The following is a 15881-nucleotide window of genomic DNA, read 5'->3' as shown; positions in this document are numbered from 1 at the left end:
TTACGACACTGTCGTAATTTGTTCTCGTGAGTTTATCACTGCCTCCCTGTGGATATGTTGGGCATAAATTGGACATGTTGGATTTTACAAAATCGGCAGTAAAGCTACCCTTCTCCCAAAAATGTATTCTAAAATTGTTTTTTTTATATTTATATATTTTTAATGTAGAAAAAGATCAAATTACTTTAAAGTTAATAAAGTCTTCATTTTATAGAATAAAGTATACTTAAGGAGCAGAGAGCAAAAGTTTGTACTTAATATGCATTTAAATGTGCATCACACTTACAGGCGCTGTGCTTTAAATATATATTATCTCTTTGTAAAAGAATAATGGTCTTATTCTCCAATTGTAGAAATATAATTCTCCACTTTAATGTTCTAAAAATATTCATAATTTATTCTCAAAAGTCTTATGCACCTTTCTGTACTTATTCTGTACTTACCTTACTGTACTGTTATTGTCCACACTTTATGGACAATGATAGTACCACAAACAGTTTCCTGTTTTTTTCTTTGCTCTTTCAGACTGCTGGGCTGGTCACTTTTCAAAACAGCAAAGGATGTCAGACTGGTTGTAACAGGTTAGGAAAAAGATAGTGACAATGCATTTCTCAATCCAGTCACTGCCAGATATAAGTGCAGCAGTGGAGAAGGCTCTCAGAATGTGCTTCTTCATGTTAAGAGTTCCCTCTGTAAAAGACCCATTTTAATTGTTTTCTTATTATTGTTTAACATTTCCTTTGATTCAAGATGCCCTTAATTTAAAAAGTAGTATGTTGAAGATGTAAAAGAAAATGACAAAAAGGTGTTAACTGTTATTTTTAAAGAATAAAAATATGGTACCTGTTGTTATCAATAAAATACTTTTGTTTTCAAGAGCATCTGGCCTTACCCTAAATCTCAAAAAATGTGAAATCTTACCTATACATACCTGCAATCAAAGTATTATTGAAAACATACCTGTAAAAAGTGAAGTGAAATATCTTGGTCTAATAATAACAAAAAATAGTAATGATAGAGAAAGTGTAAATATCACTCCCAGACTAAAAACAATACAGAAAACTTTAAATCAATGGTTGGGACGTGGCCTATCAATATTTGGCCGCATTCTATTATCCAAAGCGGAAGGTTTTTCAAGACTTGTGTATCCCTGTCACTCATTATATACATCCCCAAAGAACATCAAGTTGTCTAATTCTATTCTCTTTAAATTTATTTGGAAAAATAAGACTCACTATATACGAAAATCACAATTGGTCAGAGATTATCAAAATGGCGGTTTAAAAGCTTTAGATGTTGAATCACAGATTGTAGCTTTTAGAATGAAATGGTTAAAAGGCTGTATTTCCCAGCCTCATTCTATGTGGTATCATATCCCAAACAAACTCTTCGGTAAGGTCGGGGGACTGGAGTTTTTGCTGAAGTGTGATTATAATATTTCAAAAGTACCAATAAAACTATCAAACTTTTACAAAGCCTTAGAATTTGGGAAGATGCTTTTCAACCATAACTTCTCCCCTCACAACACTGTTTTATGGAACAACAGATTTATAACTGTAAACAAGAAATCCTTGTTTATGTCTGAATGGTATGATAATGGTGTGTATTTTGTTCATGACTTGATGCGTACTGATGGAAGGCTGTTATCATACTATGAGTTTGTAACCAAATACAAGATTAAGGATTCTAGTAACTGTTATAACAAAGTCTGTAAAGCAATTCCCATACCTCTACTTAATCTCATTCAAAACATACTACAATACAATGAAATCAAACCACAATTTCCGGAGCTGAAAATTAATAATATTCCCCTAATAGATAAAAAATGCAACAATAAATTAATAACTCTAACCTTTAAACAATTAATTTTCTGCAACTTTAGTATAAACAATAGATGCGATTTAGAAACCACCCAAATGAACAAATCTTTTTCTTTATACACAAAGTACCCACTTCCTCCTAAAATGAAAGAAACGCATTTTAAAATAATATCTAAAATTTACCCTGTTGGAGATTTTTTACATAAAAGATTCAAATTTGAATCGGAACCATGCATATTCTGTTCATCTGAAACTGAAACATTAGAACATCTTTTTTACAGTTGCAACCAGGTTAAAATATTTTGGTCTGATATACACAATTGGTTGTCACTCAAAATTTTAAATATTCCCTTTTTTTCCTTATATGATGTTCTTTTCTATATGGAAAATCTGGACCCGGGAATTTCTAATGTCATTAATGTTGTTATTATTTTATGCAAACATTTCATTCATTTGTGTAAATGGAAAAATACATGCCCTTTATTTAGTATTTTTTTGAATTATTTTTCTGATTATTATAAGTGTCTTAAATGCATTCCTAACAAAAACAAGAAAACTACAGTCATTTATCAAAATATATCAAAAGTATTATTATTTTGAATTGTTTTGGCCTTGCCTTTGCCTATTATTTCATTTTTGTTTCTTTTTCTTTCTATATGTGCATTTATAACGTTTGTTCACCCTAATTTGGTTTGTATATGGGCATCTATAAAAAAAAAAAAAAAAAAAAGGCACACACATTGTTAAAAATATTACTATTTTTCGTTTTTTCAGTCTTATATGTGTGTTTGATATTAACAATTGTTTATTGAGCAAGTAAGTGACTGTGAATGTCTGTAAATTGAAAAATGTACAATAAAGTTTGTTGTAAAAAAAAAGTGTCAGTTTAACAGAAACAAAAAAAACGGTTAACAGCTGATGCTACGGCAACAAAGGAAACAGACAAAAAAGGACGGACGGTGCTCTCATTTATTCTGGTCTTGTGAATTTACATACAGATTTTGGAAAAACATTCACAAATTTATCACCGATTATATTTTTGCTGACATACAACTTTATTATAAAAACATACTTTTTGGTTTTCATAGCTTTGATGTCAAAGACCATGATGCTTTCTTTTGTGTAAACATGGTATTATTTATGGCTAAATTTCATATACACAAAAGAAAATTTCCCAATAAAAAACCTGATTTCTTTGTGTTCAAACTCTCGCATTTTCTCTTTTCTCTTTTTATTTTTTTGTTTCTTTTTATTTTTTATTCCCTTTTGTGTTCGTTATTAATAATTAGTATTTTTTAAAGAATGTAACACGTTTGTTCTGTATTCAGAATTCTATTGTACATTATATGTGCATAATTGTTGTATTTTCTTGTTTTGTATGTTGCAATTGTTCAATTAAAAAAAAAAAAAAAAAAAAAAAAAAAGGACGGACCAATGAGTTATATCACTAGAGGAGACACGCCCGCTTTAGAAGCCTGGCCGACGGTGGCGGAGCGCGACGCCATCTTGGTGAGGTTGACGACGCCCACATGACAATGATTTCTATTGCTTTTAGTGGTGTCTAAGTAGCTTTTATATACTATATATATTTTTACATTTATATATATTTATACATATATGTAAATATATTATATTTATATATTATATATATATATATATATATATATATATATAGATAGATAGATAGATAGATAGATCATTTGTTGTTGTTAAAGAAGAGAAACAGGCAGCCTTAAAAGCTCAAACTTTAATGAAAATGCATTGTTGCAGGACTTCTTACGAAGAAAAAAATAATTTCAAGGAGTTTTTAAAAATAATTTCTAAACATTTAGAAGTTTTAGACCTCTTTGACATGTAATTTAAATTATTTAGAAAAACCCAACAATAAGTCAATAATAATAATAATAATAATAATAATAATAATAATAATAATAATAATAATAATAAATCAATAGTAAGTCAATACAATTAATAAATAAATAAGTCAATAAATAATAATAAAAATTCATGTGAGTTATCAATTTGGTATAACACAGATGGTATGGTGTTGGGTTTCAAGCAAACAGTCTGGCCTCTTATCAAAATGTGTTTCCACAAATGTTTCTAACATAGCCAGACTGTATTGCTAGTTGGTAACCACAGTGATCCGTCTGGGTTAGCTCTTTTTATTGCTAAGGCCCACTTTTTCCTTAAGTCTGAATCCAAACCTGCAAGAAAAGTTCAGTCACTGAGTCAGAAATGTATAAATCTATATTACTATAATAGCTTAGTATGCTGTATACAGGTTTAGCAAAATAAAATGTACATTTATGTCAAGAGCAAATTACACGAACATCATGCAGCATGTTGATAATAGCCCTGCAGCATCATGCATGTCAACATGTGTATGATTAATGAAACCCTGCAGCATTAAAAGAAAAAAATTATAGTACTTACCTGTGAAATGATATACCTTCCTCCTTCATGGACTCAGTTCTCTGATTTTGGCAGTTGAAACCCGCAAAATTAACTGGTATTATGCAAAAAATGTGTTGACATGCATTCACTACAGTAGTAACTTGACCTCACCAAGATGGCGGTGCTCTCCTCCCATGAGGAACCACGTGATGTCTCCTCTAGTTATATAACTCATTGGGACGGACGGTGTGGGTACCGGATGTTCTCGGGTTGCCGGATGTTCTCGGGGTCTTTTTTTTAATTTTTTTTTTTTTTAATAAACTTTATTATTCAACACAAACAGAACAAATATGTATGACAGGAACAATAGTCATAACAACAACAATGTCAGGGGATGGTACATGTATTACAAAAGGATTACAGATGCTATGCATTGAAAATATTCAGAGACAGACAGTTTTCATAAATATGTATGGCCTTTTTGTTTAAACTATTAGAAATAGTATGTAAATAAGATTCTAATTCTTTAATTTTTAAAGGGAAAAAAAGTTGTGATGAAGAAAACTTTGATTTATGAATATGAAATTTACCAAATATTATAATTAGATTAATTGCCAATTTTACGTTTGATCTTATATTTTTTTCGTGTAGGCCAAATATGATATGTTCAAATTTCATCTGATATTGTGAATCTAAATTATAATTTATAAAACATGCACAATCTTTCCAAAGTTTTTTAGTAGTATTACAATTCCAAAATAGGTGACTGATTGTTTCTGGGTGTTCTTCACAAAAGGTACAGTTGGGGTCAATAGTCTTCTTATATCTGATCATGTATTGATTAGTGGGATAGATTCTATGTAGGAGTTTGTAGGAGACGTCTCTCATCTTGTTATTAATTAATAATTTCTGATGCAGGGTCCAAACATTTTTCCAGGGCAAGTCAGGAATAAATTTTCTCCAATAAAAAACAGCAGAGGGAACAGAAATTACATTTTGCTGAAACAGGGCACGTATGATCTTGTTATTTTTTCGAGCACAGTTGAATGTTCTCGGGGTCCTTCGGGGTCCTTCGACCAATGATGACGTCACACTATTTGATTGGCTGTAAGTTGCCACGACCAATGAGTTAACGTCGCTAAGTTTTTTTGAAAACTTTATTGACACTTGCGGTATCATACATTAACAATGACATTAACGTTAACAACGAACAAAAACAATGTAATGAATAAATCAAATCAAATCAAATCAAATCAAATCAATTTTATTTATATAGCACCTTTCATGACGAGAAGACAGCTCAAGGTGCTGTACATAAAAACAAAAACAAAAGCAATAAAATACAATAAAATACATTCAATTAGCCCCGCGCAATAAAATACACAAAGACAAACACCAGTGGATAATAAATTAGTGATTAAAGTAAAGAGAAAGCAGAATAAAGAGAAACCAGAATCAAGAGAAACCAGAAAGCGCCGTCTGCCCTGTCCTCCTCTCAGCAGGGGTGTCAGTATAGACCCAAACACCCCAGCCGAGGGTGAGAAAACACTCGAAAACAGTCTAATTAGAAATAAAAAGAATATTTGGTAAAATATCATAAATCTTGATTAAGCAAATAAAATGATAAAATGATAAAATGATGTGCAAAAACATCATAAGACGTAAAAAGAATGAAGAATAAATATGTGATAAAATATCATAAAATATAAGAATAGAAAATAGTAGATTAAACAAGTAAAATGCTAAAAATGATGTAATAAAACATCATAAAACGTAAAAAGAATGAAAATAAATATATATGTGATAAAATACCATAAAATATAAGAATAGAAAATAGTGGATTAAACAAGTAAAATGCTAAAAATGATGTAGTAAAACATCATAAAACATAAAAAGGGATAAAATCTAATTAAAAGCTATTTTAAAAAGGTGTGTCTTTAGTTTCTTTTTAAAAACCTCCACAGTTGATGAAGCCCTCACATCTTCAGGTAGACCATTCCACAGACGAGGCCCGTAGTATCTAAATGAGGCCTCGCCGTGGTTTTTTGTCCTGACCCTGGGGACCTTCAGCAGGCCTGCACCTGAGGACCTAAGGGCTCTAGGAGGTTCATACGTTAAAAGCAAGTCGGATATAAAAGAAGGACCAACACCATGGACACTCTTAAAAACTATTAAAAGAATCTTAAAATCAATCCTGAAGCTGACGGGGAGCCAGTGCAAAGATTTTAAGATTGGTGTAATGTGCTCCCTCTTCCTGGTTCTCGTTAAAAGGCGTGCTGCAGAGTTCTGGACTAGCTGCACGCGATTGAGAGTGGCTTTCTTTACACCAGAAAGGAGGGCATTACAATAATCTATCCTTGATGTAATAAAAGCATGGATTAGGATTTCAGCACTGGCTCTGGAGAGAAAGGGTCTCACTCGGGCGATATTCCTTAGATGGTAAAATGCAGATTTAGTTAGTTGATTCACATGTTGGTCAAAGCTAAGATCTGCATCTAAAATCACACCGAGGTTCCTCACTGTGTCACGTGTAGTCATAGAGTGGGTTGACAGATAAGATTGGACCCTATCTCTCTCAGCCTCAGAACCGATTACCGATTATATTGCTTCGAAGATCAGTCACCATTGCCAAACATAACATATTAACATAGAAAATAAAGAATAGAGGGGAAAAAAGAAACAATGAACATAACACACAAATAAATAAAAACATAAGTAAAATAAAATAAAGGAACATAGAAAAAATCTAAATAGTCTAATACTAGTTAAGTTAGGGGTACTCGTGAAGTTTGTATTTCTGTTAAAAGTTATAAAAAGTGGTTTGGTCTTCAAAACTTGACCTCACCAAGATGGCGGTGCTCTCCTCCCATGAGGAACCACGTGATGTCTCCTCTAGTGATATAACTCATTGGAAGGACCCCGAATGACCCGAGAACATCCGGCAACCCGAGAACATCCGGTACCCACAACGGATAACTGTGTAAAGCAGTAATTTGTTTTTGGCATCTAGCTGGAAGGTGAACAGGTATGATTTTTGGTTATGTTTACTGTACACATTTTGTGATTATTTTCCATTTGTTTTGTGTAAAATAACAAAATATGTTTCTGTTTGAAGTTATCCAACAATCTAACGCTACTAGCTGAGGTAAAGAATGATTATATATCAAAAAAGAAATTATTGTAAGTTTGTTTTTATGCTTTTCTTCAGCTCTTACGGTGTGACTGTGACTGTGGAGTAAATAAATGGGTTGGAATACCCCATCATAGTCCATCAGTTACTATCATTAAGTCCATCGTCTGAATCAAGTCCGGCTGGAATGCTACACCCTCCAAGACCTATTATTTGATAAGTTTAACCTTTCTTCTCATCTTTTTATGGTAAGTCCTCTTTTTAAAATTTAGAGCCACCAAAAAAAAAAAAAAAGTAAAATTACGAGATTTTATCTCGTAAATTTAGGAGAAAAAATCTCGTAAATTTAGGAGAAAAAAACTTGTAATTTTAGGAGATTACAGTGGAAGTGAGCATGCAGAGCAGCAGGTGAACGCCGTGCAGCCGCAGAGAAGACCGACTAAACTTTGTTGAACAGGTGAGCTGAATGTTTATTGATAACGTTCCAAATGTCTGGAAGGTCATTTGTTTGATTTACGATTCATTAAAGTTTTATTTATTGATGGTTGGTTTGCAGGATCTCTGCAGCCCGATGATGAAGCCGTCGTCGGTGTCCCTGCAGCTGTTCGCTTGAATCCTTTCTTCCTCCACCAAAGACCAGATCTCTACGTCTGTGTGACGCTTCCGTCACACAAAAGGAGGATCACTTTTTTTTGGCATTTTCAACGTTCCAAAGCTAATATAAAACACTATTTTCATTCCTCTTTATTGTTTTATGCTGAAACGGGACATTTCATCTGCAGGAGGGGGCGTTTGTAACACTGTTTACTTCCGCATTGGTGTTGGGATGACAGGTTCATGACGTAATGAGACAAATGAACTTCAGGATATGTGAATGAAAAGGAGAATAAAGGCTGCAGCGATTGTCTACACCCAAACGTGTCTCTGAGCTCCTTATTTTACATATTAAACTCCGCTTAAATAAAAAATTATCTGATTTTGAGTCGCCAAAAGGTTCAGAATCTCTTTGTTTTAAACCTATGATAATCCGGAAATGAAGCTTCACAAAAGGCTCCACATACTTCATCTTCAAGCTAGGTTCCGATAAACGAGAAACTTCGGTGTTTTTTCCTTAATCTACGAGATTTAAATTTACGAGATTTTAAGTCGTAAATTTATGAGATAAAAAGTCGTAAATTTACGAGTTTTTATCTCCTAAACTTACGAGATAAAATCTCGTAATTTAACTTTTTTTTTTTTGGTGGCTCTAATTTTTTTTTTTTTGGTGGCCCTAATACTCCGTCGTATTTGGTACATAAGAGGCGGTGAGGAAAAAACAGGTTATACTTAAGGTCCGTACACACCGGGACGAATATTCGCCAGGCGTTATTCGCCAGCGTTTTTCGCCACGTTTTTTGTGTTCACACCCAGGCGATTTTCGCTGACGATGAGCCGAGCGAACATGCAATTTCATTCCCTGACATTAGATGGCGCTTAATGTAAACAGAAATACTCCTGTACACAGGGTGGCGCTGCACAACTTTACGCTTCTTAAAGTCGCTTTTCACTCAGAAGAAGAGAGCAAGTATTTACGCGCTTGTCAGAATAATACAAAGAAAACATGAATATTTCAAGCACCAGTTGCTCCAACTGTTGCTTGGTTCGGGGATATTTTAGAATGTCCGTCATTATTTCTTCGCGGCAGCGTAGACGCTACTTGGCGTCTATCTTCTTCGCTGGTATGTGTGCTCAGCAAGGCAGTTTTGTGTTTGAGCGCCCCCAAGTTGTGTTTTACTGTAACTTCAGAAGCTCCAGACACGTGTGCAAAAGCGCCATTCTCATTGGTCGAATAGATTTCGACGCGAAGTGTCCAAAAAAAAAAAAGAACCCGAGGCGTTTTTTTTTTTGACGCTTTGACGCGTGGCGTTTTTTCGCGTCGGTGTGCACACTCTCATTGGTGCCCTTTGTTTAGTCACGAGGCGTTAAACGTCGGCGAAAATTGCCGGCGAAATTCGTCCCCGTGTGAACGGGCCTTTAGATTGTTTTTAACGCTATGGCTTTTGCATTTTCTGTTCTGGAAAACAATCGTTTGACCTCTTGCTTCCTGTTCCACATTTCCAGTCCAACAGGTAAGAGAAATAACAATGCGTGAAGTTACATGAAGCCTGAAGAACTTTTTTTGTCTTTCTCATTCTAAAACAAAACGCTTGTTTAACCTGCGGAACAATCAAACTCCAATATGTCTTCATTTTCCATTGCTTATCAGTGAACTGAGCCATTTCATTGAAATCTCCTCGACTTTCTTTCTCTCTTGTCAGGCAATACAAAACATTTAGAAATACTATTGGTACCCCTTCTGTTTCTTAGTGCTAAAGAAAAATCATTGTATAATTTGGATTAAAATAAATGGTCTATTGATTGAATTGATCAGGAACAGGTTTGGAGCAAACCGGTTCAGGTGATTCAAAATTCAGGTGATTGTTCTTGACAGCAGCTGAATTTTTATACTCAAAACAACCAAATGAGCTAAAACAGATTTGTTACTTGTAAAATATACTGTATGTAAGTGTAAAAGTGTGGTATTGTTTTGTTTTGAGGCAAATTGTTCACAATAAAAGTTATATACATTTCACTGTCTAAAACGATAATTAAATGATGTACATTAAACCCTTGTTTTTCGCGGGGGTTACGTTCCAAAAAGAACCCGTGATAGGCAAAATCCGTGAAGTAGAAACCTTTTTCTTTTTTCAAAACTATTATTATACAATTAAATACTCTATTCATTGAAAAGAAAGAACAAACCAATTTACAGGCTCAAGCATTTGTTTCACAAATCAAAGTACTTTAGAAACGTTTTTTTCAACAAATAACTTCTGTACTGTACTGTCAAATAATAATTTGAATCATCAATGTGAACAGAAGGCTTCAAATTGCGGCGATTAGCCCCGCCCACCGCGAACCGAATAATTGGATTAAACGTGAGAAAATGTAAAATGATTATGAAAAAAATATAAAGTACAGTCGGACAAATAGTGACTCAGGTGTATTTCACTGCTATTCAGACTGAGCCGCTGCATCCTGACTCCACTCTGCAGTGTTTTCTTATTTTGAAGCCCGCGGTGCAGGTTTGTTTGTTCGGGAGAAGAACATAGTGATTGGCAGTTGTAGTCGCTCTTTTTTTCTATAGGTTTTAGAGAAACTCGAAATTGCAAGACAATTTGCACGTACGCAATGTAAATTTGGCAAGCTGTTTTACGTACGTGTACATATTAAACTGCAACGTTATTGACGCACAGGTATAGAAGAAGTGGAGTGACTTTTTAACCAATTAGAATGCAGAACACAATGCACGATGCAAATCCGTGAAGTAGCGAAACCGTGAATGGTAAACCGCGCTATAGCGAGGGATCACTGTATACTTTTTTAATCAAAGCATGCTTTGATTAAAAACTTTATGTGTCCAAATATGAACATTAATGATAGACTAATTAATACTATTTTTTATTTCAGGATGTTTTATCTCTACTCACGAGAATTTTTCCCACACAGGTAAATGGTGTGATTTGGTGGTTCATTTCCTTCATCTTTCATGTGTTGTTTTTTAAATATTTGAAAGCTCTACATTTAAATTTTGTACAAATTTTCCCAAATATGTACCCAAACTATATTACGGGTTTTCTGGATGGATTGTAATATAAAAAATCTCACTCGATTTTCCTATCCTAGAGAACAAAACCTAAGCAAAGATAAATAGTTTGGGTTCAGTTACTTTTTTTTAAATAAATAAAGATTAGTGATTGGCAGTTGTAGTCGCTCTTTTTTTCTATAGGTTTTAGAGAAACTCGAAATTGCAAGACAATTTGCACGTACGCAATGTAAATTTGGCAAGCTGTTTTACGTACGTGTACATATTAAACTGCAACGTTATTGACGCACAGGTATAGAAGAAGTGGAGTGACTTTTTAACCAATTAGAATGCAGAACACAATGCACGATGCAAATCCGTGAAGTAGCGAAACCGTGAATGGTAAACCGCGCTATAGCGAGGGATCACTGTATACTTTTTTAATCAAAGCATGCTTTGATTAAAAACTTTATGTGTCCAAATATGAACATTAATGATAGACTAATTAATACTATTTTTTATTTCAGGATGTTTTATCTCCACTCACGAGAATTTTTCCCACACAGGTAAATGGTGTGATTTGGTGGTTCATTTCCTTCATCTTTCATGTGTTGTTTTTTAAATATTTGAAAGCTCTACATTTAAATTTTGTGTCGGTATATTATTAAAAGACAATTAAATGTTCGTTCTTGAGCAGAACTAAGAAGATTGCATTCTGGGTAAATAAACGGAAAAAAACTGCTTAAAGAAAAAATGGAATGCTCTCAATAATATTTTACAAGGCTTTAAAGCATGCAAAATAGACCTCATATAGTGTCTCAATCAGTAAGCAGTTTTAAAAAATGAATTACACTGTCATTTTTTAGTTAAAATACTGGCAAAACATAAACAGTCAATGATGAACTGTCTGTTAGAAAGGTTGGTTTAACTTATGTTCGCATTTTGAACAGTGAACTTACAGACCTAAACATTGAATAAAAAAGTCCCACAAATTCTAAATATATCAGGATAAATACTATTTGTTAATCCTGACTGAAATTATCAGAATTATTTATGTAATGCAACTTTAAAATCTATTTTCCTTTTAAGCACTTCAACAATGTGTTTTGACAACACTGCACTTGCAATGAAGACACAGACGTATGTAGTGGAGGCTAAACATTGTTCCAACAAAGCTAGCTGGAGCATTGGGAACCTATTAATGCCAATTGGGTAAAGGGTTTTTTTTATTCTTCAGAAGAAACTAACATCTATTTGACTTTTTCAGAGGCTAATTATTCATCGGCGTTCCTGCATTTAAATATTGCACAAACTGTCTGTTAATTCTATTTTAATTTAAATGTAACTTTTGTATGTAATTTTCAGAAACCTTGGTCTGGAGACCTGTTGAAAAGTCTTTTTTTAAGTGATTTTTTAAAATCAAAAACCATGTTGGGTGAACAACTAAGACATTGTTATATTTTGTTTAAAAATAGCTGTTTTACTGTCTAATCACATGATATCATGTACTGATCTTTTCCCATAGACTAATTTATCATCAGCCAAGCACACAGAGGGGGTAGGTGCATTTCAGTCAGTTACAATCATAATTTTCTGCATAATTGCTGTTACAGTAATTGATCGGAAGGTTTGACTACTTTTACCTATCCTTACGTAACCAGGCTGCAATCTGCTAACTTGGGTCATCTGGTTTCTTTAAACAGTGTAAAATGGAAATCTTCTATTTGCAAACTCACCACTCATAAAAAAAATAAAAATAAAAGCAGCTAAAGGAAACAAACATGTGAAGCAGAAAAATTAAAAACCCACACAGATGAGCAGCAAAGCTTCTTTTAGATGGTCCTTTAAAGTCCTGTTTTTCAGTGGTGAACTTTTTAATCCTATTTCATTGATGGCCAGGCTTTCTTAAGAAACCTGGTGACTTGAGCGCACGTTGGTACACTGACTGTCCTGGAGCACAAAATATGCCTTTGATGGTTCTAAAACGTCAGAAGGAGGAGTACTGTGAGGAAACTGGAGATTCTAAACAGGACTGTAAGATAATTAAATTAGGCTGGTTCGTACCCTGTCAGTTTCTTGCACACAGAAATGAACGAATAATGACTAAGAGACAAAACTTAGCTTCAGTGAAGATTTACTCCGCACAAGAGGCACAAATTTGCACGGAGGATTACAGACAGATGAACAGAGTTGCTGCATCAAAGTCCGAACAACGGAGCTCAAAGTCTGAACAAAGAAAACAGGAAAATGGGCTTGGTATATAAGCCCTGCATTTGCATATTCAGAACATCATCTGATGGATAGTGGTGTGAAAAATCCACCCCCAGGTTGTTGCAGGCTAGATGTTCGAAGGTCAGAGAGCTTAAAGTGTCAGATCTCTCTGAGGTTATCACAGACATCTTCCAGAGTGCATACACCAGAACACACAAAGATGAAAGGGAGGATGCTGAAGGAATGTTACGAGACAATAGTCTTGGTTGTGCTTTGTAATATAATTTTGAGATGATAATACATAGTGAATCAAAGTTTAAACCATTAGTGTAATAAAAAGTAAAAGTTACTATAATAAAATGTAAAATGGAGTTTCTAACTATTCTGTTTCTAATTATTCCTAATAAGTACAACAGTATTACTAAAATTATCTGGTTACACAATAGTTATTGCATGACTTTATATTGGTTGCTAAAACTGAAATCAATGGAAATTTTTGAGGATAACCTTTTGTGTGTTTTATAAAATTGCACAGGCAGAAGTCTTTAAAGGGTTTATTATAAATGAACTGACCTTCAAATGACTGCAGATGTTTTAAGAAATATGCTTTTAATATGTTTTTTCTCAGACGCACTGATGTGAACTGTGTGACAAACTGGAATGTTCCACTGGTCTGGGAGGGGACCTTTGATCCAATTGTTATTGATGCAATCAACAAGAAAACCAACCCAAGAGTTGGAGTGATGATATTCGCTGTTGGCAAGTATGTCAGTGTGAATTTATTGCAGCACATCATGGAACAGAGTTTTATTCTGACCTGGGCGTTCATTTTAAACCAGAGCTGTCAATAGATTCAAATTTATGATTGCAATTATAGCAGGATGGCCCTATGTAACTTTCATTAACTTTCAATTCCTTCAAGGTTTTTATTTATATGCTATATTTAGAAAAATAATAAATAAAAAATACACAAAAACATGTTTTTTTGTAATACTATTCAAAATGTGAATAAAAACATAATCCCTGGCCATCATGAAATGAATACAGACTTACAAAATATATAAAATGTCATATAAAGTCAAACTTTTTAAACTGAAAGATGAAATTACTCATAACACATACCTGCAATTTGACCATTTAACTCAACTAATTTTAAATTAGTTCAGTGTTCAAACTTACATTGGTAGAACTAAAAGTGCACTCTATTTACATGTCATAAAATAACAAAAATACAAATTGGATTAACCCTAGAGCACCATCGCAGAACGATTTTCACCTGAGCAAAACTATTTAGATTAATTTCAATATGTTGTGTGTCAAAGAGTCTGTGCCTTCACCAGGGAAGTCTCACATGTCACAGGAATGGGTGGAGCAAACACCAAGTTTCCAGTATCATTTTATTATTTTTTAGGAATTTTTTGTTCTCAAATTCCTAATTTTTCAGTAATTTTTGAGCATGTTTTTGGGAACTTCCTATGTTTTTCTTTTTGTTACACATACCACAGTTGAAAAAGAAAATTACTCTAATTTATCATGTGTTGTCATGTTTTGAACCAATTTTTTATGACAAGTACCCTTTGTTGGGTATATTACATTGGGTAAAAATGACCCAGCAGGACATGGTGTAACTTTTTATGGCGAAAGCGTTCTAGGGTTAAAAAAAGGAATGTACTGTCCCCAGGGAATCCGGTGTTTTCTGTTTTCATGCAAATAACTCTGCTGCTGTTTGAGAGAGCTATCTGGCACAAGAGAAAGTAAACTTTCCCTTTGATTTTTTTTGTTGCTTCTTTGAACCATGCAACCCTTAGGCTGCATGCTTCTGGCTGTAATATATAAAAAACACATTTTGATCATCATTTTTTCTGTCATTTGAACAGATATACTGGTTTTCTGAAAGGTTTCCTGGAAACGGGTGACAAGCACTTTCTTACTGACTTCAGAGTTACATACTACATTTTTACAATGAAAAGGAGGTTCCTGCAGTAAGTGTCTCTTCGTTAACTTTTAGTAAAACCATTGAATACTAGATATTTTTATACTAAAATGAAAAAGGAACCATTTAAAAAAAGACAAATTGAGTTTTTAATAAAAAATTAATAACGTATATTACACCATGACTTTATGAATGCAGAATTCATGATACATGCTTTAAATACTATAGTAAAATACTCTCAAAAAACAAAGTAACTGATAAATGATGCTTTATTTTAGATAGACACTCCTGCCAGTTATTTTGCTTCCCAAATATGTACCCAAACTATATTACGGGTTTTCTGGATGGATTGTAATATAAAAAATCTCACTCGATTTTCCTATCCTAGAGAACAAAACCTAAGCAAAGATAAATAGTTTGGGTTCAGTTACTTTTTTTTAAATAAATAAAGATCAGCACATCCATTCATGTCAAATCCAATTTCTGAACCAAGAGTTTACTGTAAAGACACGAGAAACAAGAGTTCCCCTGTCACTAGTTCAGCTGAATGGTCAGAGTCTACCCACATCACCTTGGTAACTGGCCAAATTGGTTTTCAAAGGAGTCTTTTGAAATGTAAATATTGTTGAAGTTGCCCTGCAATGGACTGGTGAACTGTCCAAAGTGTACCGGTGGTACCTGGATGCCATTCAGTAGCTGGGTGGGATCATTGTGAACCCGGATGGGAATAAATGGGTCTGGAGTACGTTTCTATTCAATTCTCTGGAAGGACACATGTAGAATGCG

At 33.8% G+C, this 15881-nt stretch overlaps 1 protein-coding gene across 2 annotated transcripts in view; it reads left to right on the top strand.

Annotated features, from left to right (window-relative positions):
* Nucleotides 1–7147: 7147 nt before the first annotated feature.
* The window catches only part of LOC101155669 (globoside alpha-1,3-N-acetylgalactosaminyltransferase 1), a 46579-nt gene continuing 37845 nt past the window's right edge, over nucleotides 7148–15881 (top strand). Inside the window, exons 1-2 of one of the 2 annotated variants that reach the window (XM_023953534.1) lie at nucleotides 7148–7242; nucleotides 7426–7595. The gene's annotated coding sequence lies outside the window, so the exon portion shown is untranslated. Of the gene's footprint in view, nucleotides 7596–15881 lie in introns of both variants that reach the window. The other variant, XM_020714881.2, reaches the window with a different exon arrangement.

Source organism: Oryzias latipes, chromosome 3 (assembly GCF_002234675.1).
Source record: "Oryzias latipes chromosome 3, ASM223467v1".
In the NCBI taxonomy this organism is placed as follows: domain Eukaryota; kingdom Metazoa; phylum Chordata; class Actinopteri; order Beloniformes; family Adrianichthyidae; genus Oryzias; species Oryzias latipes.
Note: the sequence above shows the minus strand (reverse complement) of the source record. Positions and strands in the feature narration are given on the sequence as shown.